Source organism: Tachypleus tridentatus, chromosome 3 (assembly GCF_004210375.1).
Source record: "Tachypleus tridentatus isolate NWPU-2018 chromosome 3, ASM421037v1, whole genome shotgun sequence".
NCBI lineage: Eukaryota > Metazoa > Arthropoda > Merostomata > Xiphosura > Limulidae > Tachypleus > Tachypleus tridentatus.
In genome coordinates this window covers 10,309,589-10,337,095 of record NC_134827.1, presented here as the reverse complement: position 1 = coordinate 10,337,095, position 27,507 = coordinate 10,309,589, and the positions used below count along the sequence as shown (strand labels likewise).

General features: G+C 32.2%; 1 pseudogene across 1 annotated transcript in view; it reads right to left on the bottom strand.

Annotated features, from left to right (window-relative positions):
* The window catches only part of LOC143246332 (tachykinin-like peptides receptor 99D), a 49,468-nt pseudogene extending 27,863 nt beyond the window's left edge, over window positions 1-21,605 (bottom strand). The window contains exon 1 of the transcript XR_013025918.1: window positions 20,615-21,605. The product of XR_013025918.1 is annotated as a tachykinin-like peptides receptor 99D (transcript). The remainder of the gene's footprint in view (window positions 1-20,614) is intronic.
* Between the last annotated feature and the right edge of the window lie 5,902 nt (window positions 21,606-27,507).

The following is a 27,507-nucleotide window of genomic DNA, read 5'->3' as shown; positions in this document are numbered from 1 at the left end:
ATTGCGGCATTAACTTTTATTTCGTCTGTACGTGTGAAACTGTTTCACTGATTGTGCTGTGATCAGAACACAAATCGAGAAGTTTAACAAAATTTTTAGATGGTTTTCGAAAACTGGAAACTTTATAAAATGAATCAAATAATTACAAAGTATGCATTAGTATACATTTTACCTAATCTACAGTTAAACTTATGAATAAGCTTTGAATTTTTCTTCATATTCTTCAGACATATTTAAATACATGTTCAACTGTAATTATTACAAAACAGCAATAAGTAGTGCTACGCAACAAATTATGGGTGCAACCTGAAAATAGACAGACAGCAAAGTAGAAATATATTAAAATAGAATAAGCTCAAACGTAAACCCATTGAAAGTTGTGGATATTATTAATTATTTTTTATGAATGCATTTATAAACGTAAAGAGGGCATCTCTGTGGTTAGCATGTAAGCCCATGGATCTGCGATGTCAGTGTTCGTATCCCGTTACCGAAAAATAGTGCCATCAGTTCGTTATAAGGGTAACAGTTAAGTCCCAATATTCGATGGATGCTGTAAACTAAATGTTTTTCCTCTAATCTGTCAATTCAAACTTGAAAGCCGACTAGCGAAGATAGTCTTTGAGTAGTTTTTCATAAGTATTTGAGAACTAGCAAACAAAAATACTGAGAATATTTATTGTTCATATTCACAAGAATAACTAGAGGTGTTGAGAATATACTTAGTGTATTATTGGAAAATGTTATTTGTATCTCAGCCTGATAAAATACACACGACCCGGAGAAGCCAGGTTTTTCATTGATTATTTTGAATCCATCTTTGAGTTTCTGTTATCTTTTCAGTTGGCCTGAAGGATGCGGGTTCCAATCTCCGTCCCATCAACATGCTAGCCCTTTCATCCGTGTAGTGTTATACTGTGACGGTCAATCCCACTATTCGTTGGTAAAAAAGTAGCCCAAGAGTTGGCGGTGGGTGGTGACGACTAGCCGCCTTTCCTCTAGTATTTCATCGCTAAATTAGGGACAGCTAGCGCAGTTAACCCTCGTTTAGCTTTGGGTAAAATTCAAAACAAACCGAAGTTTATAAATTACGAAAATTCATAAGTAGAATTGTTTGTTCTTCTTTGTTATTATGCACAAAGCTACACAAAAGACTATCTGTGCTCTGCTCACCTCACGGGCATCGAAACTAGGCTTATAGCAGTATTAAGTCCACAGATATACCAGTATGCCACTGGAAGGCCATAAGTCGAAAAAAATAAATGTAAAATAGCTCATATAGTCAACTTATAGGTACATGAAGATTTCGATTTTGAGAATTATTGACATGAGGTAAAGGTGCGAATATTTTACTTGCTGGTCGATTTACAAGCAAACGTTGTTATCTCGACATCTAACCGTAGTCAGAACATACTGTTAAACTTAATTGATTGGTAGAGTGTAAATTAGTAAAGTGTTGGTTGAAATATGTAATTAGGCATAGACGCCGTTTAATTTTTGACAGTATTTGTGGACATCCTTCTTTACTCTTGAATTATATGACATAGTTTATATTTGATAATGTTAATACTGACGCAAAACATAAACTGTAAACATTTCTTCGTAAGTCAGTAATATGTTACTGTATAAAATTCTGACTTCATTTATATGACTCAAGCATTCGCTTTAGATTAGATTAATGTTTATTTTGGCAACTTAAGTAGTCCAACACGGACCATTCATTACGAAATGTTTAAATTGAACATATACAACATATTTTCCAGTCCTATACTGTGTCTGCCGTATGTTAGTTTATTTACTTTTGATACATTACTGTGATGTCCATCCAAGCCTTTAAATTTGTGTCGCTAACCGTATGAAACTTTCATTTTTCACAGTTTATAAAAAGAAGCCAACACGACACCCGTCCTAGTTAATTTTGAATTCGAAGAATTAGGTCGAATGTTTTACTTAGAAATATCATGAAATGACCGATTTCCTAAAAATGAAGTAAAAAAGTACTTAAATAAATTCGAAGAACCAAAACATTAGTTTCTAAACAGATCCATAATCACTTTGACAGTTCTGTTTAGTTCAAGCACGAACTCGTATTTTGATGTTTACAATCCTTCTCTGGTTCAGTTTTGCTTTGTTTACATAACAGAAGTCACAAGTTGTTTTGCTTTTTTTTTCAATAAAGACATTGCTTTCTTTCCACCTCTAAATGTCTTAAATTTGGTTTCTCTGGCTTTTCTCGAAACACGAAACGCATTGATCATTTGGCACGTAATTTAATACAAATTAATTTAAAGTTATCCAAACGATTTTTGTTTATTATTAAAGCGGTTGTTTTCTTGAATTATATATATGTTTGTTTGATCAAAATCTTACTTAAGTTTTTGTTTCTTTACGTACTTTCAGTTTACATGGCTGAGCTTTTCGCTTGCTCATACATTTCAGATTATCCACAATGGGCTCATTATTTTAAAACCTATCTTATTTAATTAGTTATCTGCAACAAATTACATGAAGTCCGATCTAATCATATAAGAACATTAGTTTTATATACAGATTTAAATGACATATTTTACATGTTTAATGCGTACATTAGGTAATACGATATCCTGTCAATTTCCAAAGTAAAGCTATTTTTAAAGTAGTTCAGTTTTAAACTTGGAATTCAAGACTAATTCATAGGTTAAAAATAAAAGACCAACTAAAGAAAGTGACATTCAAAACTACACCCTCATATATATTTATATAGAACAGCATCAGTTAACAAACACTGAAACACAAGTTATTCTTTCTTTATAAGAACGAGGATCCAGGGAACGTGTTGTTCTCAATAACTTCTTCTTTTATCCTTCTCAATCTAGTGGCCAAGGTTGAGCATTGTTGCCCTACACTGTAATTTTCATTGTTACAAGCTTCTGTTAAAAAGGGGAAAGCTAACGTCAGACAACATTTGTTAACAAACTGTTCACAATACTTCACCATACCTGATTATATGTCGAATGCCAAGATCACATTGAAGCAGATCAAACACAATATATTGGTGTTTCATCAGGGAACTTAACAAATTGGGAACATAGTTTCCAAATTCTTCGACTATATTTCTCACGGAAGCAGTCGTTAATTTTGAGATATGAATGGAAACTTTAGAACATCTGGCTCGTGAATTTTTATCATTTTCCAGCTGTTTATTTATTTTTATTTTGCTAACAGCATTAATTATTATTATTGTTTTAGATTGAAAGATTCTCTTTCATAACTATAGCCTTCGCTTTGAGATGAGGGTATCTTCCAGATCCAGGAGGGATATGGTGTCGGGGATGTGATCTTCAAATTTTCTCCTTTTTACGGAAAACAGTGACGACCCCTTTATTTTAAATAATATTTTCTTTAGTTCTACATCATTTCACAATCTCGCTCTACGAATTATCCCTTCTCAGAAAGAACCATGACAGAATATATATATATAGTTAATCTATGAAGATACTTGTGGAATAATATTTACAATACTTTTCTAAAAACTGTCGGAGCTTACTTTTAACTATTTTAGTTTGTCTTATACAAATTTCAATACGAGTCAAAGACATAGGTATTTCTGAAAGGTGAGTTGTTGATCAGGTACACAGACATATTTTAGCTCAATACATTATCTAAAAGATATATACACATAATAGTATACTATAATAAAACTTACAGAATTTAAATAATTATACCAGTCTTGGCATAAATAAACTATTATAATACAAAAACTTTTCTCCTGGTAAATCAACCTATCATTCGAGTCTCTTAGATCGTCTTAAGAAATGACGTGCCAACCTTATTTTGAAATGACGTGCCAACCTTATTTTGAAATGACGTGCCAACCTTATTTTGAAATGACGTGCCAACCTTATTTTGAAATGACGTGCCAACCTTATTATGAAATGACGTGCCAACCTTATTTTGAAATGACGTGCCAACCTTATTTTGAAATGACGTGCCAACCTTATTTTGAAATGACGTGCCAACCTTATTTTGAAATGACGTGCCAACTTTATTTTGCTTTTCACGGTAATTATTTGTTTCTAATAATTTGCAATAATTGTTTTTATGAGGTTCACAAGAATAAGAAAGTTAACTACCTAATTTAAGCATAAACTTATAGTGGGCTCATTTGATAATTGTTACATTTACCTTTTGTAGGTTTTGATTCTGCAGATATTACAAAGCTTAATTCTTTGACGAATAATAATTTAAAAGAGAATATATAGAAGTTGTTCCTTAATACGATTGTGTGAATCATGTATATATATATATATATATATATATATTTCTGTACATTTCAAATAAGCTTTGGATTTAATTCTAGCTTATTAAAGCCCACTGTTTTAAATCGTAGTTTTTCGCTATAGATTTTATTTTACGCCTGTATAACATCTTAATTAATCATTCAAGGTTTGTTTGTATGTGTATGTTTTCTTATAGCAAAGCCACATCGGGTTATCTGCTGAGTCCAGCAAGGAACATTGTTTGTTTTATCATAGTTAAGCACAAAGCTACTCGAAGGGCCTTCTCTAATCTTCCGACTACGCGTATCGAAACCCAGTTTCTAGCGTTGTAAGTCCCAGCCATACATCTGTGCCAATGGGAAAACATTTTGAACGACAATTTTTAATTAATTTGTTAAAGCTGAGGGTATCATTTTAGGAAATTTTCGTCACAGAAACTCCTATAGTTAGAAACTATTAAATCCTTTAGTTTTATCAGTTTCATGGGTTTTCTGCCTTAATTTCAATTACTTGATCTATTACATTACTACCATTAAATCAAAATTTATTATTGTTATTATTAAACGGTGTTAAACAGTTCTTGAACAATTTTTATTTGACATATGTGTGATCGTTATGTCTTTTATACAAGTTACACGTTTAGGCATTTAAAAAAAGGTTTCTTACAATGAATTGGACTAATGCTATGATACGCAAATGCAAGCATGTTTATCATTATATCCTCATAGTTGTATTTATTTAAGCACAATTAATAGCTTCATGGCATTTAAGTTTTTTAATAATAATAAAGATTCGGTTGATATAATGAGATACGTTTAGCGTAACTTGTTAAAAGTACTCATTAATGCCAGCTAACGTCATAGCTATAAGATGCAGTGACATTTAAAAACAATACTTTTATCTACAAACTCAGATATTAACAGTCTTAAGAAGTCATACTTTTTGATTTGACAACATTAAACATGTTCAATGTGTGATATTCTACTGAACTACTTTTATATAGAGTAAAAGTATTCGGTAGAATTTCAAGCTGATTTTATGGTCGACAGACACTTGAGTAACGTGTGTCAAATCTACATTCCAAAGGTTCATAATTTTCCACACAAGCGCTGTAACATTTACGAAACGTACGAAATGCAATCTTTCTGTGGGTTTGTTCACTCGGGAGATAGAGAGATTATAAATACGTTGTTTTACGACTTGTCGAGTTTTAGTGCTTTCTAGTCACAACAAAGATATATATCTAGTAATTAATACATGCCTTGTGATAATGTCATATATAAGAAAGTAGGTATGTTGAAATAAATAACAGGAAACTTATTAACAACAACGGCAAACACAGCACGAAGAAATATTTCTCCGAAAAATAATTTTAAACTAACATGTGTGAAGATGAATTACATAACTTAATAGCATTTTTACGAAAACAGCTACAGCTTAATCCACTAAAATATTAACGCAATGTACAGCCTAATGGTATTTTCAGTGTTTTAGTGTACTATGTTTGTTGGAAATGTTGTGAACGAGCAGTTTGGGATTTCTGCGAAGAGGCATTTGTGCTAAAGTTAAGGTGTAAACTGTCTAAGTTGGCCAGAAGTGTGCCATTTAGAAATAACATATATTGTGCAATAACACAGTAAGACTGGTAATAATGTTCAACATATTATTCTCAACTATTCCTATGCGAGTTTCCAATAAGAAGTGCGCGTAATAGAATTTCATCCATAAAACTTACTACATCCAATATTTGCTGAATATCTGTAATGGGCTTCTAAATAAAACAAAATCAATGAGAGGAAAAAAACTTCAGCAATGATGCTGATGGCCAGCAGGGGGCGCGTAGAACCATGGAAAGGAGAGAAAAAGAGAACATTGAGACATCACAATTTCATTTAGTAAGAGCAGTTAAAAGCGTAACAGTTTACAGCAAATCCATTCATTGTTGTTATTATATGTAGCAGGTATTATGAACACCTAATTCGAGGATTCATGGTTTACTATTCGTTAACACGAAAACCCGCTCTACACGGTAAACACCATTGTTGTGGTACATGCGTCTTTACTAGACGACGAAGAATTATTACAATTTTATTTGCCATAAAGTACGTAATATTTAAAAATTAGATAGGCTTATACTAATGTCTTATTGTAAATATAATTGTAAAAGACCTTATTCAGTCAGTCAAGAGTAGACAAAGAGATAGCGTTCGGTGCCGGTGACAAGCTTTCTTCACTGTAACCTTGTAGCTGAAAATTAGGGACACCCAGCTCAACGCAAATAGTTCTCTCGTGCGTAGCTTTGCGCAAAAAGTATAAACAACGACGACAGCTTCATAATATAATACAATTGAATAATAAAAAAATTGTTAATTTACTCGTACTCGATTGTATTTAATCCTATCGAGAATCCAAAAAGAAAATAAAACAGCTTACTCTAATACTTCTCACTAACCCTGAAAAATGTCTTCGATTTTGTTTTTGCTAAAAGCTAAGGAAAAATATTATTTTGATCTTAGATAAGACCAGTAATATCTTAAAACTTATTAATACATAATATTTTTCTGTTTTTCATAATTAACTACAAAAACTACGATTCACGAAAAAAGTATTTTCAAAAGTATATGTTTAGTGATTATTAATCAAATCGTTCTACTGACCGGACCCAAAAAACGCAGAGGTAAAAAATCTAACATTTTTTTTTATTATTATTTCGTAACGGTAGTCAGTTTTTCCTTATCAAACATAACTGGTAAAATGTAACTAAACTTTCACTTTTCAACCTTTTTTAGTAATACAATCTACCTAAACTTTAAGAAATTTCCCTCGGCCTACAGCAGAAAATTAAAAACGTATTACAAAGATGGCACGTTGTTTAATAGTTGCTGAGTTTATGAGCGTGATAATGGATGGCACGTGAAACGTACTTCGCTGCGCACTGCAGACAATATTGCCAGTGCTGCTTTTTTCACAGTGAATCAACTAATATTCCTATTCAGCTCGACCAATTTAATGAAAAATATAATATAATTACGGCAGTAAATTCTGTTAAAATACTACGTTATTTTTTTAATTCTTCGTCAATTTACAGTTAGTATTTTACGAGGTATTATGTAGTTTGCATGATAATTTTACCGTTTTGTAACTTTTAAAATTAAAAACTGTTATCTAAACTTAAGCCTTTTTGCGAACTACTTTAAATTTCTTGGAGGCCTATCAGCGATCCGTGACCAAAAATTTATAAAAATTAATATTCTTAATTTCTTCACCATCTAATCCTAAAAACAGGATAAGAAACTTCTCTGCATTATACACAACAAATCAAAATTGCTTGATTTTCTCATGAATAATTATTAAAATTGTCAGAAAATCCTGAAATAGAAAATAAAATCTGAATTTAACTTTTTTATTGCCATTAGCGTGCTCTAGTTTTATGCACAAAATCTTAAAATGTCACGGTTGAGCCTTAAATAAGCTTTAACCATCAAACAGCGCGAATATCTTTTGATGTGTGTTGTCATTATTTACTTATCCATCTATTTGGTGAAATATTTAGAATTAATAGAAGTTTATACTATTTTGTTCTTATGAATGAGAGGGAAATAAACTGAAAATAAATGTTTATTTTAGTTTGGTAATTAATTTATTTATTTGTCTTTGAAAAAGAGGAGAAAGCAGCAGATGTAATAATTAAAAGTTTTCAAAAGAATACACGCACGTTTTCTGCATGTTAAAAAAACACACAATTTTTTCGAGTTACAAAAATTAACAGATATTTTGAAATAATACAAAACTATTTATTTTTTTATTTATTTTTTTATTTGCTGCTCTTTTTAAGTACTCAAAGTAAGTGGTTTTCAAATGTCAGTTTTTAAAAGTCCATATTAATTATTCTGAATGCCTGCAAGTGTACGGTTACATAACAAGGTGTCTCTTATAATTGAAGGTAATAATTTTATATATTTACTTCATGCATATGTAAAAGTATTCAATATTCGTAACTGAACAAGGCTATTAATTTTTTTAAATTGTAGAATTTGCTCTCGTTTCTTCATTAGTTTCCAAGGCTATACCTTAACAGCTAAATATTAGTGAAAATACGTTTACAGTTGAAAAAATTTGTCCTTCATGAACAGTAAAGAAAAACGAATAATTCATAAGCACGATATCCCTACGTTTAAAACACATGGTAAATTGAATTTAGATTCATTATTGCAACGGTTTAGTGTATTCTATGAAATTAAATATAACAGCTTATGTAAGTAGTGTAAATAATAAAATGTATGTGATTTTGTATTGTATGTTGATTTTTGAGAGTATCTATTCACCTAACCGAATTATACAATAAGATATTGATAGTCTACGTAATATTACAATATTTCATAACGTATTGGAGTTTTCACTTTGTTTTCAGTAATTAGTAATCAAGAGATAAGTTTCAACTGTATTTTTCAATATGTGTAATATTGGGATGAAAACTTAGAAAGTTTCTGTACTCTTCGTAAACAAAGGATTGTGTATACGACTAGGTTTGTCATCGGGTTAATACTTCTGTAGTATAAGCTTGCAGGTGTTTGTTTTCGTGTCTTAGTTGATATTTATATTGGAATTCATTGATGACACAATCGTTGACCAACGATGACACAATGCATTTTGATCTTAAAGCGTAAAAACGCAAGAAAAGTACACTGCTAGCTAGGTTTATTCTTATTTTTGTGGTAAGTACATTGTTTACTCTGATTGGAAGTTATAAATATTTAAAACAACATTTCCTAAAACGTTTCTGGGGTTTGTTAGATATGTGGAATGTTTGAGTGATCTGGTGAGATATGCTGGAAATAACTAAACGGAAAAGGTTTGTAATGTAAACAGTGTTCCTATGATTCAGTGAGAATTCCTGGTGATAGGGAGCTGAAGTAATACTGTGAACAGTTTCTTTGATTCAGTGAGATTTGTTGGTGTAAAGGAGATTAAAGGAAGAAGGAAGGTTTTGTTTGAATTTCGCGCAAAGCTACACGAGGGTTATCTGCGCTAGCCGTCCCTAATTTAGCAGTGTAAGGCTAGAGGGAAGGCAGCTAGTCATCACCACCCACCGCCAACTTTTGGACAACTCTTTTACCAACGAATAGTGGGATTGACCGTACCATTATAACGACTCCACACGGCTGAAAGGGCGAACATATTTGGTGTAACGGGGATTCTAACCCACGACCCTCAGATTACTAGTCGAGCGCCTTATCCACCTGGCCATGCTGAGCCTTTACATAAATGTTTTGTTAATATTACAGAGTTGAAAGCTTTCACAAGCTAGTAAGGAATTTAAGGAGTTTCTCTTTATATTGTACTTTTTGTCTTTTTTATTTATCGTATTTTCTGACTGATGAATCTTGCATTATTTTCTAAGACAGAACGTATAAATATCACAATGAAACGTTCTGTTAATTCTGGTAAAACTCTAAACATAACGTTTTGAAATAGAACACATGTGTTTGATATTTATGTATCGCACTGATTATAAATTATGAATCATTTTTAACGAAATTTTTTCATGCAATAGTCTTGCTTAAAGTATGTAGTTTTGGAAGTGTTACTTTTTAGTAAATATTTTTAGTTCTAGATATGCTTATTCAAAAATTTATTTTGCATCAAAAGTTCAGTTGTTAGGACTGATACGTTAAAAGTTGATACGATAAGTATCTGGATACAGCGGTTTGACAAAATACAAAAGTTTATCGAAAATGTTGGAAGATTATTTCGGATGTTTTTCGGAGATTACATGTAAGAAAGTTGTTAATTCTTAGATAGAGAAAAGTGTTTTGAATCTTAACACGAAATTAACTTCACTTTCAGAACAGTGATTACTTTGATTTCTCTCCCTTTTAATGGCACAATGAAGTCTCCGGACTCACACTGCTAAAAACTGGGTTTCGATACCCGTGGTGGGCAGAGCACAGATAACCCATCGTGTAGCTTTGTGCTTAATTCTAAACAAACAAACTTTGACTCAATATATTAAAACATTAGTTACTTTATTAGAAATTTTGATTCTTTTTTTGGGCAAAAGACTTATAATGTTCACTGAAAGCTTGCCAAATTTCGTGAAGATATGTAAATTGTATCGTATCCGACAACGTATGAACACAATAGTATTACGGCTTCACGCTACGATATTCGTATCGTATTTGTATATCACCGCACCTCTAGTTGTAACAAACGAGTATTTATTTTATTACTTTGTATTTATAGTGACTTATCATTGAACTATTATAAACAAAATTGTCTATGCATTATCTATTTATGTGTATGATGAGCTTTGCCTATTTTCTCATGATTCTAATAACGCAGTAAATGTGAAACTGTTTGTAAATAAATCAATATATGTATATGTCTAAAGTTCTATGTTCGTTGATTTATTCTGTTCGACAGACATAACCTGTTATTGAATGTTGTTATATTGCTATAAGTTGTTTTATGACGCAAGCTGCTTACACTGACTCCTTTAAATAGAAACTGATGGAAATCGATTTTGTTCAAAACTACAGAAATGCAGAAGTCGAGTAATCGTGGTAGGTCATGTTTGAAACTGCGAACCAAGTTGTTTTATATTACAACAAAACCAGGAACCTAAGTTACCAATTTAGTTGGAAATTAGTATATTTGGTGAAAAATAGCACACAACTGTTCTGGATACGAAAACTAACAAGGCATTCAGATAATACAACTGTTTCACGAATTGTGTTTTTTTTTTCATTCGCAGGATTCAAACAAACTAAAATATCTCACCCACCACCTCCACCTCTCACACACACACAAATGTATGTCTGGGTACCAATATCCTGTTTTTATCTCAATTTGGTTTTTAATATTGGCCTATTTTTGTTTACAAGTCCCTTTTTGACACCATAGCTATAACGATAGCGATTGGTCTTCAGTGTGACTTTGACCAATGAGTTTACATTCTCCAAACGTTAATCGATTGGTTCTTAGGGGGCTACTCAACAATTGATCAAAATCATATGAAAATGTTTTGAGTGATACTGTTCACACCTAGATAGACACGGAAATGAAAATAATATCTCTACCGTCGGTCGTGGGTTGTTATTGGGGGCGCTTTATGTAAAATATAACAAGAAAGCTGTATCTCTCAAGAATTATTTTTGTACTTAATTCAAGTGTAGAGAGTACTAGAAATATTTAAAGCATGAGAATTATTTTTGTACTTCATTCATGAGTAGAGGGTACTAGAAATACTTAAAGTATGATAATTATTTTTGTAGTTAATTTTTGAGTAGAGGGTACCAGAAAAACTTAAAATATTGGAATTATTTTTGTACTTAGTTCATGAGTAGATGGTACTAGAAATACTTAAAGTAGGATAATTATTTTTATACTTAATTCAAATGCTTAAGATACTAGAATCAACCTTGTTTTTAACATTGTTTTTACCTACTGTTAGAGCGACTAGAATATATTTTCCAACATAGCGTTTTTATAGAGTTACCTCTTTGGAAACAGTAGAAATATTGTATTTACAGTTTTCTTGTTTTTAGAAATATATGTTTATTACGAATTTCGGTAGCAACAATGTTCACGATGTGTTGTGTAAATAATTTGATTGTAACCTCCCATTTACCTAACCCAATTAATTAGTTTTACCACGATCCGTAAACTGTAAAGCCATGTTTGGAAATGATAGGTTTGTAACTAGGGAGGGACAAGACCCTCCTCTCAATAACTGTATGCATATGGACTTAGTAATTTTCATGAGTTTAATGCTGTTTATGCCTATTTATATGATGTATCTGCTTGTGCTGATATTGTTTATATATGTATATGTTTAATGTACCCTCTCCCCTAAAATTCCCCTCAGTAGCACAGTGGTTTGTTTGTGGATTTACAACGCTAAAAAACGGTTTTCAATACACATGGTGGGCAGAGCACAGATAGCCCTTTGTGTAGCTTTGTTCTTAAGTACAAATAACCAAAACTTTCCTGTGCAATATTGGTCAACTTTAGATACCTGCAACCAGAGCAAGATATAATTAATTTGGAGATTATATAAAAGCTACGAATGTGAAACTAAATGTATGTCTTAACACATCCCCCGAATTGGTAAAGTGTAAATCAAACATTACTTTAAATGGCGACTTACTTTAGCAAAGTTATCAAGAAATGTTACTCATATAGTTTCCAGTTTATATCATAAAAATAACTGTTTAAACAATAAATTTCATTTCCGTGTTAAAACATAGAATCTTTTAAAATAAAATTACTGAATTTTTCTCCCTAAATATTATCAATCTTAAACACATATTTGCTCATAAATAGAGAATCTTGTTCAGTTTATATTATTTGATCTTATAGAATTATACAATATAAAAAATACTACACTATTTAAGCATACTTGGTTCAGAGGTTACTATGGAGATTCTAAGTTTGTGAATTTTGTATATAAAAGGCACGTAAATAAAGGATATAAACAAACACATATTTTCCCTTTAAATTGCCAGATTCGAAAAAGTTAATAGAAGTATTAAAATTATTAGCAGGGATTATATTAAAATTATCCTATCTTGACAGTTTGTGTACTGAAACTGGCTTATTAAAAGCTTCAAATTGTGTATATTATTTGTATAAAGTGGCATCAATAAGTTCGAAATTACCATTCAATTCTGATAATATTCTGATTGAAATACAAGCTAGGTTGTTTTCTTAGTTTCACAGGTCTTTACAATTAAGCAATTTACAGATACGCCATTCAGTTTACTTTTTTATTGTGCTATACCTAATTGTTATGTCAATGTTTAATTAAGAACGGTAGACGTGTGCTTTAGTATTTACTGAAGTAATAGAAGTTTGTACGATGCTAATGATATTTATTGTTTAAAGCTCAGTGATAAACTCTGTATAGTAGCACTGGAAGACTTTCTTGGAACCAATGTTTACACGTAAACTATCACAATAATGAAAATATTATAGCTAAAATGCTTATTTAAATGGAAATGTAGATCTATATCTTCGTAGTACATCTACTCATGTAATTAAGAAACTGATTGACTATTTTCTTTATGGAGACATTGTTCTAAATCTTTGTATTTGTTTTGCTTATTATTATTTTAGTTTAATGTTGTCAAATCAGATACCTATCAAGTTTACCCGTTTTCATAGATATATCCACGAGGTGAATATTAATTTCATGAGTGGTGGTATCGTATTTATAAATTAGGCAGAATGTGGAGAAATTGAAATTTCATCCAGAAACTTATGCTTACGGCAAAGTAGTAAACGTTTTTATATGACTTTTTATACAGCATTCTAGAGAATCGGTAAGGTTATTGGTTCTACGATATAATATGTTAAAAAAAAATTAATAGCCAGTAGTAACAGGATATAACTTGTATGTCATCAGTGTCCACAGCACCTCAATGTTTGAAAAATAATTTTAAAATAATTATACAACTTGAAACAGTACTGTAATGAATTCTCAAATTTTCGTTTTATGGGTGTTATCTACGCTGGAAAACCTCCTGGTATGCATACAAGTCGTACGTCACAGAATAACAAGTTTCTGTCAGTTACTAAACGTACTTATACGTAGAAATTCGTATTATTCATACGCCTAAATACCAGCAAATGTTTTTCAAAACATTTCAAATATTATATGGGAATCGAATGTGTTTTGTAAAACGAGTCCTTTTAAATGACGTCACAACTGTTTAAATGCGTATAAAAATATACGCGGAAAAAGTGACAGTTCCTTATAAGAGAGGTTAAGAACCCACATGCGTTAGTTTTAATTTTATTACGCTAATCCCGAAAATTGAGGAAGAAAGTTTCATGGGCAATCCCAGCCCTCAAAGAATTTTTTTTCCTGATTCATGTGCTGTTAATGACTGTTATGTATTCGCCACGTTTCCAAGCTACAACTGTAGCGGTTAGCGGTTTTCTTTTTGTCAACTCAATGTGGTGAAAATGATTAGTTCAGTAAGGCACAATACAAAGTTCTATAAGATAACGAGACGTATACGAGGGCTGTTCAAAAAATACGCGGACTGACGTCATAAAACAAAATGTACTTTATTTAGAAGTTACAGGTCTGGAACCCCTTCAAAGTACTCTCCTCCCCAACCCACATACTTATCCCAACGGTGTTTCCACTTGTTGAAACAGTCCTGGTACGCCTTTTTTGTAATGTCCTCCAGCTCCTTCGTCGCATTTGCCTTACTCTCGGGAATCGTCTCAAATCTTCTTCCTATCAGGGGTCTTTTGAGTTTGGGGAACAAGAAAAAATCGCAAGGAGCAAGGTCAGGTGAGTAGGGAGGGTGGGGAATAACAGTGATTGAGTGTTTGGCCAAAAACTCACGAGTTCTGAGGGCTGAATTTCGCAGCAACGCGGTGCATCTTCAATTTTTCGGTCAAAATCTCGTAACAAGATCCAACTGATATCCCACACTCTTCAGCAAGCTCTCTGACAGTCAGACGTCGATTTGCCCGCACCAGGGTGTTGATTTTGTCGGCGTGTGGGTCGTCAGTTGACGTGGAAGGACGTCCAGGACGCTCATCATCTTCAATGGACTGTCGACAATTTTTAAAACGTTCATGCCACTTGAAACATGCCGTACGCTTCATAGCAACATCACCGTAAGCCGTGTTAAGAATAGCAAAAGTTTCAATTGCAGATTTTCCAAGTTTAACACAAAATTTCACAACAAGTCGTTGCTCTTTTAGGTCATTCATTCTGAAATCCGCCAAACGAAAAAATCGCACTTCACTTAAAACCGCGTAGCTAATACACAAATGAAGATATCTGCAATCGGGAAATGGCGTCGTAATCAGCTGATCTGTGCGAACCTAGCGACACCAAACGGATTCCCCTGGAACCAACTGGAGCCGAGCAATTCAAACAGTCCGCGTATTTTTTGAACAAACCTCGTATTAACCCTATGCTGTAGCGAATAATATGGGTACAAGAAGTACGTATATTACACTGGTATCATAATCGATTTGAACATATTTCATGGTTAAATCTGTCAAATAGTATTACTTCAGTATTTGACAAAATAGTATGTTTATTTTTATACATTGTAGAATTTCTCCTGTATACAGAGAAAAATACACAGATAAATTTTATTTTGTTTCGTCTATTCCCCATTTGAGGTTTTAATGGTGTAATAACATCAGAGGCACAGCATATCCTTAATATAATTAAACTTACATGATTTAAGATAAATAACCTACACTTATATTTTTACTATTGCTTTTCTGTGATGTTGTTTATATCATTATAATATTCTAGACAAAATTATATAAACCAGGAATTATAATCCAACATAGATAATTCTGTTTGACAGTCTGTTTAGAAATGCTAAATGTATTAAATCAACAGACCGGAAAATCAAAACCTATGATAATTAGAACGTATTGAAGCATTAGCTCAGGGTGCTCGCTGTTCATAATATTTCAGTCACAATGCATTTTAATACTGATGTTATACGCCATACGATGTTATGAAATATTTAATACGTATAAAAATAACTCATATGTATATATATATATATATTTAACAAATCAGCTCAGTAACCTATTCATATATACACCTTAGTGTTGTACAATGTATAGCGTATACACTATTTATTTTGAGGAACAGACGTTGCAATTTTGGTATATGAATATAATAATTTACTTATGTACACTTATATGACAAAGTAATAACGCATAATTGTATGCATAGCGCAATAGAATGCATTTTTTTCTATGAAAGATAATAGTGACGCATATAGGATATTAGAATGTTTATCGAACAAACATATAGTTTTTCTGAACACAAAATACAATAAAATAATAAATAAAAGAGTCAAAATAGGGTTCACGAGCGTGTGACGCTGGTAAGATTATTAAGATAATAAAACACAGGTTAAATAGAAAAGTTTCAATTTTACAAACTAGCAACAAACTCCTCAAACAACGCCTCTCCAAACAACGCCTCTCCAATGATAGAAAATCTGTCGGAAGTAATAGTTTATGTGATGTTATATCATATACATACACATACAGAATGCATGTTTTACGTACATTTAAAACAAAATAAGAGCATATTGTATTGTAAATATTGTGGTTAGATAAGTAATTAGTATTTGCATTTTCTTTATTGTAGTGGACAAATAATTATAGTAAAAACAGCAGTTAAAAACTGAAACCAGAATATTAGTAATTTATAAAGTGTTTATTTATAAGAAAATTTAATTAGTTGGATATTATTAATAGTATTTATTATTAATATCAAGCAGTTCTAGAGGTACTGATTTAGTAGTTTTGATTCATGTGTTTGTTTGTAGCCTAGCGCAAAGCTACACAATGTGCTGTCAGTGCTGTGCCTAACAATGATAAAGAAAACCGTTTTTTTTTTTTCGTGTCATAATCCTTCAGATTTACTACTGAGCTACTGGAGAGCTTTATGGTTGATGTAGGATAACATATAAAAATTATTTTGAAAATAAAATGTAAAATAATTTACACAGCATGAGCGTTTATATATATATATATCTACAATATATACATTACATACATTTATCTATACATCAATACAAAACAAAGTACATTATTATAACTAAGCAATAATTAAATGAATAATAAAAACGATAAAATATTAGGCCTATATATATATATACGCTTATAAATACACAAACGTGTTTGTTAAAGGTCACTTTATGCTACGTGGCACACCAGCTTTGAAAATGAGCATTATAAGGTCTAAATAGCAAATAGAGGGCAATTATGATAATATTTCAAAAAACACCTGAACAACACAGATTGGCATAAAACATCGGTTAAAATATTTATTATTTTATTATAACTAAGCCGAAATTATTTAACTGAGACATTTTGTATTTCATTATCTATTTTTCCATGTGATACTTTTCGTTTCACTTTTTCGTTATTTTCGTCTTCTGAGGAAGTCATGCATTGAAAATTACTATTCTGCGCAGCAAACCACCCAAAGTGTTGGCGTTTTAAAATAAAAAAAAATAAAATACAAGAGTACTAACATATGACTGGTGCTATAAAAGGTTTTTAGAAATAACCAGCCTATTGCTTTTATCACAGCTCCTAATAATTAAAATTGTACGATCTGAGAATAAACATTGTGTGTCTTTTATTGTTTGTCTGGTTTACGAGCAAGCTGTCTGTAAATCTGTTGAACATGAAATATAAATCTATACTTTAAAAATGTATATATTATAGCTGTCACTGAGAAATATCTGTAAACATGTCTATCTTTCAGTACGGGTCCGACATGGCCAGGTAGGTTAAGGCGTTCGACTCGTAATCTGAGGGTTACGGGTTCGAATCTCTGTCGCACCAAACATGCTCGTCCTTTCAGCCGTGTGAGCGTTATAATGTGACAGGCAATCCCACTATTCGTTGGTAAAAGAGTAGTCCAAGAGTTGCGGTGGGTGATGATGACTATCTGTCTTCCCTCTAGTCTTACATTGCTAAATTAGGGACGGTTAGTGCAGATAGCCCTCGTGTAGCTTTGAGCGAAATTCTTAAAAAAAAAAAAAACAATCTTCAGTACGAGTTATGTATATGCTTTACTTTTCAGTTAGCCCCCCAGTAGCACAGCGGTATGTTTGCGGACGCACAACGCTAGAATTCGGGTTTCGATACACGTGGTTGGCAGAGCACATATAGTCCAAAAATAATACTTTAAAACTTAATCTGCAGTAAAAACAATACTTATCAAAACGAGAACATAAAGTAAAAGGACGTTTGCATTTATTGATTTTGTTACGTCAAGTAGTTACAACTGGCTACCTATGAGCGTTTCATAGTTTCTTATTAACGCCTGTTCAAGCAGCTGAATTGTAACTGATTATGCAATGTGTTACACACATACATATATCTATATTCTTGTACAGAATGTTCCATACGCATTTGATACATGTTCCAAATATATTTGATATGGTGGCTTAGTGGTAAGCTTGAGGCATTCTGTCGAATATCAGCGAATAGTAAAAAGTAAATGTTTTCTTTAACGACCTTCAACTAGTTTTATGCTTCATTTAATTTGTGTAATGCATAGTGGTGCATAGAAGGCGTTTTAATATTGTAAATAAACGATCTTATTACACCAGTTTGTTATTTTCTTCATTTGGACACTCAACGTTTCGCTCTACAATTTATTCAGGAATGGTCTGCCGAAACACAAACCGTAACTAACAGCGTAAAGCTTTCTTTAATTCGAGTGTTATATTTTAAAAACTCATTAGAAAGATAGTACGTAAGGACACGAACGTTTTTCTCATGTGCAATTAAGCAAGGACAGGTATCTTAAACTAACTGAAAAGTTCGATCTTCCCCAGACTGTGTAAATAGGACCACATAGAAACTATGTATACTATAATAATAACAAGACGTATAGCGAGGTTTAAAGAAGTGTTTTTATCACATCACATTTATACGTTTTGATACTTTACTTTCATTGCGCACAACATGTCCTTTTTTTTATTTGTCTATCAATACTCTCGACATTACTATTCTATAACTTGTATTTACATTGTAAGCAAAATTTTGTTAAAATTGTGACTAAATTATTTCTTTACCATAATATTGTGTATTCACTGCAAGCTATAACTGTGTAAGTTGTCTCAGCCGTTGTTATATCAAAAGAAAATATTTCGTCATTTGTCTCAGATGTTATTAGATCATTGGCAAGTACTTTGTCACTTGTCTCTGTTGCTTTCACATTAAAAACATGCGAACTGTCAATTGTTTTAACTTCATCTACATCAGAAATACTTTTTATAACACGTAATCTTACCAACAATGAAACAGGAGAAAACTGTTCTTAACTTTCGAAGAATTTGTTCCCTTAACTACTCTATCACAGATTTCAAATGTAATGAAAAATAGCTACGAGAGTTCCACCACACTTCTCAGATCGAATGCATCTTTTAACGTTGCCTCATAAGTCACTTTCACATCTAAAAATTCAATGATTCAAATGTTTATCAACTTTATTTTGTGAAAGATATGTAAATACAAATATATCTCCTTTGCTTATGTTGTTCATGTTTCTCTATCAAAAACAAATAAATAAAATATTCAAAATAAAAATCGTGTCTCATCGATATCTACACAACAGAATCATTAGATACAAACATTTACTATCTCTGTATGGCAAAATCATTAAATGTAGACATTGAAACACTTGCGAAATCAATTGTGTATCAACTATCTGAAATAAAATCAATAAATACAAACATTTACAATCCTAGTTGTTTCTAAACTGGCACTGAAGCATAACTAAATGAAGTCAAACAATAACAGAACCAGCTGTCACTACCTCACGTAACAAAATCAATAAATACAAACGTTCATATTTCTGTTTGTTTCTCATCTGGCGCTACGAAATAGCTACATGAATTCAACTTGACATAACAAAATAAACAGATGTTCATACACTCGGCACTTTCTCTCAGTTGGCACTCAGTTTGAGTTTCTTGTTGTGTTAGACAGTACATTAATTTTATTGTAGTATGCAAAAATAGATATTCATATTTTTTCATTTCATGTTTATATTTTAACTGACTATTTATTACAACTGAAGAATAGCACATGATTAAAGAGTTTTTTTGACATAGTATTTTAACAGAAGTATACAGGATGTCCGGAATTTATTATAAAGAAATGTTCGTTGGTGTTTCAGAGACAAGAGGTTTGAACCTTTGCTACAGTAAATTACAGTACAGTAATAGAATCACATTGAAGTATTTATGAGATTTCAAAGTAATGCGATACGGTCCTAGTTGGAGTCTCGACACATTAGGAATAAATATCAGTAAATTCTTTCACATAATATTCTGTAGTCTCTGATTAAGGAAAACCTTACATTTTTTATCAATTTTGGTTAATTAATTAAAAAACAGTGCACAGTGATTACCATTAATTTGTAATTATTCTACAACACAACTGTTTAAGAATGTTTTATTTCTAATAATCATAGTTAATTTCCATTAACGTATAATTTGTGACACTTGAACTTAAATAAGGGCTAACATATTTCTTAATGATCTACTCAAATACTTATTGTGAACTTTAATACGAATACTTCAGTAATTGTTTCAGATTTCTATTATTAATGTTTAGAAACAGGTTTTAGAAATAGGTTTTACTTAAAAATTTCTGTTCATCAAATAAATATGGACAACAGCAAAATACAAAGAAAACCAAATGTAAAAATATAAATATTTTTTTAGAAATTTTAATACACTAGAAAGTACACGATAACTGAAAAACAACGTTATTTACAGAACACAAACTTCTAGCCATGATAGTGTTTTACTAAAGTAACTTACCTGTCAATTGATATAGCCATCAAGGTGAAGACGCTTGCAGACACAGAGACAATAGCGATAAAATTGGAGATCTTACAATAAACCCAACCAAAGGGCCAGTCTGTGTTCAACATGTAAGTAAAATTAAAGATGACATTCAGAGTAGATACCATGGTGTCTGCTAAACTAAGATTGACTAGGAAGTAATTGGTGACCGTTCTCATCTGTTTGTGAGCTAAGACTATCCAGATGACGATCAAATTGCCACCTGTGGCCACTAGTACCATGCCTCCGAACACTAAGCTCCAGAGAGTCTGTTTCCACCAAGGAAGGATGAAAACATTTTCACGAGGAATATCTTTCATAAGTTCTTCAGAAATGTTTTCAGAGGTGGAGTTTTCCAAGAATGTCCAGTTAGCCATTGTGGACGATATTCGTCGGGTGTTTTCTACTCAAAAAATAGTTGCTTTTGTGTGAATAACGAAGCTTAGTTTTCTCTGTATTTTAGAAGATTAACGTTGTTTCTGGTTGATTAAGAGACATTATAATATTAAAGATATAAAACAATAAGTTTCTGATGGTTATACACGAACTGACTTAGTTCAGATGATGATATTTTCTGGTCCACACTTAAAGCTTTCTTTATGATGAACAGGTTTTTCTGTTTCTAACACTGCCTAGTCTATTTGGACTCAGTGGTATAACTACTATTCTTCACGATCAAGTTTAAAGACGAACGGCTCTATAAATGACCTTGGAGGCAAACTGCATTCCACAACCTCTATGTGACTAGAAAGCGAAGAACTTGTCTTCTGGGTCTCCTAAATGTTTTTGAGAGGCACGCGCAAACTCAGATGAGTTGAAGCTCGACCCAATTACACGTCAGGTTTCGTCGCAGCTGAAGTTGTTCATTAATGCGTTCTCTTTCGCAATTGAAAGACCGCTATAGACAATTAGGACCGGAAGCAGACACAGGAAGTAGCTGAACATACCTGTTATCAAAGGCAGTTAAGAGGTACAACAATGTGTTAATTGAAGTTATTTCTTTGACTTTTACAATAAAATCCATATTACTTAGTTCACGATCTACTTCTGTGTTCTATTGTCAATGAAGATGATGATAACAATATATTAACATCCGTTTTTTTTTTAAATAAGCCAGATATTTTAGGATACTCACAAACACATTGATAAGAACCTCTCATTCCTACTAGGTCAGCTAAAACGTCAAACATATTTCACAGCCGATCATAATTACAGACTGAAATAAATAAAACAAAGATTCATTATATTGTTTATTTGGAATTATGCATAAAGCTAAACGATGGGCTATTTGTGCTCTGCCCACCACTGGTACGGAATCCAAGTTTTTATAATTTTAAGTCCGCATACATGTTGCTGTGCTATAGGTAGGACAAGGCAGTTTAAAACCTAATTAAACAGTCCAACATTAATTTTGTTGTAGCATGCAAAAATAGAGATCCATATTTTTTTTTCATTTTTATCTAGAATAACCTTAATTGTCTGAAAAAAACATGCTCTTTTGACTCTGTAAATGATTTGTATAATGACTGATTAGCGCATGGCATTGCATTAGTATCTAGTACTAGTTCTTCTTGTATACTTGTAACTTTAATATCTAGGACTAGTTAGGTTTTTTTGTTTTTGAATTTCGCGCAAAGCTACACGAGGGCTATCTGTGCTAGCTGTCCCTAATTTAGCAGTGTAAGACAAGACGGAAGGCAGCTAGTCATCACCATTCACCGTCAACTATTGGGCCACTCGTTTACCAACGAATAGTGGGATTGACCGTCACATTATAACGCTCCCGCTGCTGATAGGGAGCATGTTTGGTGTGACGGGGATTCGAATCTGCGACCTTCAGATTACGAGTCGAGTACCGCCTATTTTATGTTTACTGTCAGTGTAATAATGTCTGGTTGGTGATGTCTAGCTTTTTGGTGTATCAGTGAAAGTCGGCCATTAGTAGCTTTTGAGTAAGAGATGCCAGCCTAGTTGACCCTCATTAGCTTTTGGGTATAACAAAGCATAGTTGGTTCTAACTAGATTTTTGCGTGTAACATGCCTAGTCGGTTACAGTTTTAGCTTTTATATGTAACCGTTGCCTGTCTGTATGCACACTTAATACTTAGATAGTCTTGACTATTTAGTTGTCGTCATTTATATTTTAATAGAATCATCATTGAATAGTGCGGTTTATAGTCATTAGTTCTGAATGCTACATGTTATGATTTTAATTTTTTTTTTATAATGTCTCTTATTTTCTTCAACTTTGAAATTGTGAAGTATTAAAGACTTATTGTATAGCTCATGTACATCTAATTTCCAGCTACAATGAGTACAATGACGACTTTAAAGCTAAGAATTAAACGATTATATTTTACATTTTTAGACTTATTTCGTCAGTAAATGATTTATTGATTATTTTGAACTTTGTTCAGTAAAACTACATGATATAATTATTAGGCAACTTTGGTCTTCTTAAATGTCGCTCTAATTCTTAAAACAGAGTTTTAAATATTATTAGCTCATATTAATAATTATTAGGATTAGTGTGTTTTTGTCATTCTTTAAATTTGAAACTGAATTCACTTTATATTGTTTTATCCTTGGTTATTATAATAAAAAATTTTCTGTTTATTTTCTGTAACAATTTTCATTCAAAATCTATCAAGTTAATCAATTTTGAAAGTACAAATTCTAATAACTTATGAATGAGAGTAAAGACGAATGTTTAACAATATTTCAACCTTGCTGTAATAATGTATAAGTGAAAGTAAAGAAGAATGTTTAACAATATGTCAACCTTGCTATAATAACGTATAAGTGAAAGAAAAGAAGAATGTATAACAATATGTAAACCATGCTATAATACTGTATGAATGAAAGTAAAGAAGGGTGTATAACAATATGCCTACGTTGCTATAATAACGTATGAGTGAAGGTAAAAAGAATGTTTAGCAGTATGTCAACTTTGCTATAATAATGTATGAGTGAAAGTAAAGAAGAATGTATAACAATATGTCAACCATGCTATTACAATATATTAGTGAACATTGTTTAACAATATATCAATCTTGCTATAATACTGTATGAGTGAAAGGAAAGACAAATGTATAACAATATGCCAACCTTGCTATTATGACGTGTAAGTGAAAGTAAAGAATAATGTTTAACAATATGTCAACCTTGCTATTATGACGTATAAGTGAAAGTAAAGAATAATGTTTAACAATATGTCAACCTTGCTATAATAACGTATGGCAAAAGTAAAGAAGAGTGTTTAACAATATATCAAACCTGCTAAATGCGCTATATCGAACGCTGACTAGGCCATTTGCCAATCCCAGGGCTGATCAGGCCAGTTGCGATATGACTTATCGAGACACATGGTAGCGTGTCGTTAGGAGTAGTAATGTAGCAATTTTCCATCTTCTGTAGCATGGATTGTGTAATCCAAACTATCACATATTGATGAGAATGGTGATAATTAATAAACTTCTAATTTATAGCAAGAGCAAATTTCTGCAAACCCATGGTTTCAACCAGTAGCTTCGTATCATTGTTCTGTGTATTATACTTTTTAAGGTGCAATTATAATGCTTATGCCAAACGTTTCTTAACTTTCTTAATTAAGTCATGTCGGGAGCAGGTTTAAGGAGGGTAAAATATTTGTGATTGAACTCACGTAACTTGTGTATTTATATATTTGTTAAGTAAAAGGTTAACCTTTCTTAAAATGTTTCACATTTAACCCTAATTTTACAGCAACACTACCTGAAAAAAACACTGATCAAAACGTCGTGATTTGTTAAGTATACACAAATATGGTACCTTTCCTTTATGGATTGAAGCAAAGTTTGAAAGGACACTAATTATCGTAAACAAAATTTACATCGTGGTAAAGGGGATACATCCCCCTTATTATTTCATGAACAAACAATTGTTTTCTTCCCATTTGTACACCAAGTATATTTTTTATTATAGGCCAAATTCGTTAATAGTCGCACTAGGATCTAGCAGAAACCAATGCTTAATACTATTATTACAAAGTACTAGCTGGGGTACCCATACTCTAGACGGAAGTTATGTAAATTAATGAGTTGTGAAAGGATATTTTAGGACATAAAAAGTTGTCTCCTTTATATAAAAATTAAAGAACCAAAACCAAAAAACTCAAAAACGTCCATAAAGACAGCAAAACATAAAATGTAAAACCGTAAATTTGCATGTATTTCCTCATGAACCAAACAAACCTTCATGTCAAAATTGGTGAAGATACATCAACAAGGGCGGAGTAGTGATTAAAAATGACTGCAAAAACACTCATAAAAACCGCAAAATGCAAAATTGAAAATCTCTTTGTATTTCATCATGGACCGATTAACCTCCGTAACCAATTTTGGTGAAGATCCATTCATATCCTGCGAAGTATTTACATGGACTTACAGCAGACAGTACTATTATATTTATATAGATAGCGCCAGTGATTTAGATCCGTATGTGACATCATATTTGCACCTTGAGAATGGAGAAAAATAAAGATTTTCGTGACGAGGAACAGAGGTGAAACGGGAAAGTCATGACACCTATTGCAAATCTAAATGCGCAGAGAATAAAAATATCGCAAAGTTAGGGGTTGCATATCGTGTACTAAAAGGTTTTTTAGTATAATATAAGCAAAAGTTACATTGTATTAGGTCATCCCTTGAGTAATGTCCGATTTTAGGTTCAGGAAAAGAGAAAACATTTCAAATGCTTTTAATGTTATGTAATCAACAATGTATGTCCCATTATTATTAATTACTTTCTGCCAACGATTCACAAGCTTCTGAATGCCACTTCTGTAAAATTCTTAGGGTTTGGAGGAAAAGAATATAGAGAGGGTAGTTTTGACATCTCCATACGTTCCGAGCTCTTTTTATCAAGATAGTTCTGCAAACTTCGGAAAAGATGATAATCATATGGGGCAAAATCTGAAGAAAAAGGAGGTTGTAAAAGTTTTTCACAGTCTGGCTCTTAAATCTTTGCAACTATGATCCTTGCTGTATGGAGCCGTGCATTATCCTGTTGTAATACACCACATTTACGATTGATCAAAGCAGGCCTCTCTTCTTCCAGTGCAGCATTCAAGCGCTCCAACTGTTGACAGTAGAAGTCTGATGTAATCGTTACATTGAGTGGCAGCAAGTCAAAGTGGATCACACTCACATTTTCCCACCAAACGCTTAACAAGACTTTCCTAAGGTGGAGGTCCATTTTGGGCTGTGCTTTAGCTAGTTTACCTGCATTTAGCCATTGTCTGCGGCGCTTAATATTTTGATAATATATTTATTTTTCATCTTCAGTCACTAACCTGTCCAGAAAAGGTGAGTTACATTCACGAGAGTGCAGAGAAGTGCAAATGTCCACTATTGCTCTAAGGTTGGCTTCTGCCAAATCATGGGAGACCCATTTTCCAACTTTTGACACCTTTTCAAGCTGTTGAATGAGATGAATTAAGCTTCTGTACTCGTTCTTCAACTGTTACAGCACAATCTTCATCAAATGCAGCCAGCAGCAAGTCATCATCAAACTCAACAAGACAACCTGAACGTGACGCATTACCTAAGCTGTAGTCACCTGATCTGAACTTCTGAAATCACCTTCGACACTTTCTTTCATAGAGAGACTCCGCACCATAAACGTCTTGAATGTTTCGTGTGGTTTGTGCTGCACTATTGCATTTTTTAAACTCACAAAGCATTATATGCCTAATGTTGTCCTCAGACACATCCATCTTCATAAGAGCTTACTTGATTAATCATCTGAAAAAGTGGAGTTGGGTTAGTTTATTTTACTTGTCTGAACATTTTTATACACGTCCTACTGCATATTTTAGTCATTAAAGCCTTCTACAAAGACAGAAATGATTATGCACTTTCTGTATTAAATTTTCGAGCATTACTTATGGGATGACCTGATAGCATGATATAACAAATCTTATGTTATTTGAAATTTGAAATTGAAGTTACGCTAGTGAATGCTTTTGATCACACCATAATCTTAATGTTTAGTCATTTTGATTCACGGATAACTGATCGAAAGAATTCTGCTGCAACGCATGCACGTGAATGGTGTATAATATTTTTCAAACTGCCATTCCTGTTTAAATAATAGTCACGACGTTAGGATAAAGTGATGATGGAAAACAGGTTTAATGAGGTGCATGTTTTTGGGAGGGGGATAAAATAGAAGATAAATGTATGCACTGTTTATGAGTATTACCAAATTTTATTGCTCAAGGTACTATCTAATGTCAAACCAAGCTTAAAGAGAAGCAGCTTTAGTAATTAAAAGCATTTAAAGATTGCATGAAACCCTTAAGTTAACAAATTAAGCAAACTAGAAAGCTTTAATGTTTCGGTTGAGCGTAAGAAAGATACAATGTTTTTATTACTTTAAATGAGTTTATATATTTAATTCTGCTTTGTATCCATGGATATTAAGCCACTTCATTACCTAATAAATATCATGCCAGTTTGCAATATATCTGATATCACTTCGTAATAATGTTTAAACTTTTTATAACTTGAAGGCTTAGGCAAACTAGTTTCAGTTAGTCCTTTGTTATCTGAGCACATTAAAACATGGAATATTCGTTGTGTTTTGTACACCTTTTGCATTTTCAGATATAGCTGTGGAATTTATTTTATTAACAGATAAATTTTAATATTTACAACATTACATGAGAGTTAAATCTAACTCGGAAGCTAGGACACTTTATTGTACCAGAATATTAAACAGATAAATATATAAACAAAGGAGATTTCTCCATCTAGAAATATATAAAATCTTGTTCTCTAACTACTATCGACCAATATCAGCTGATGAATTTTTCTTTTTTTCTGATT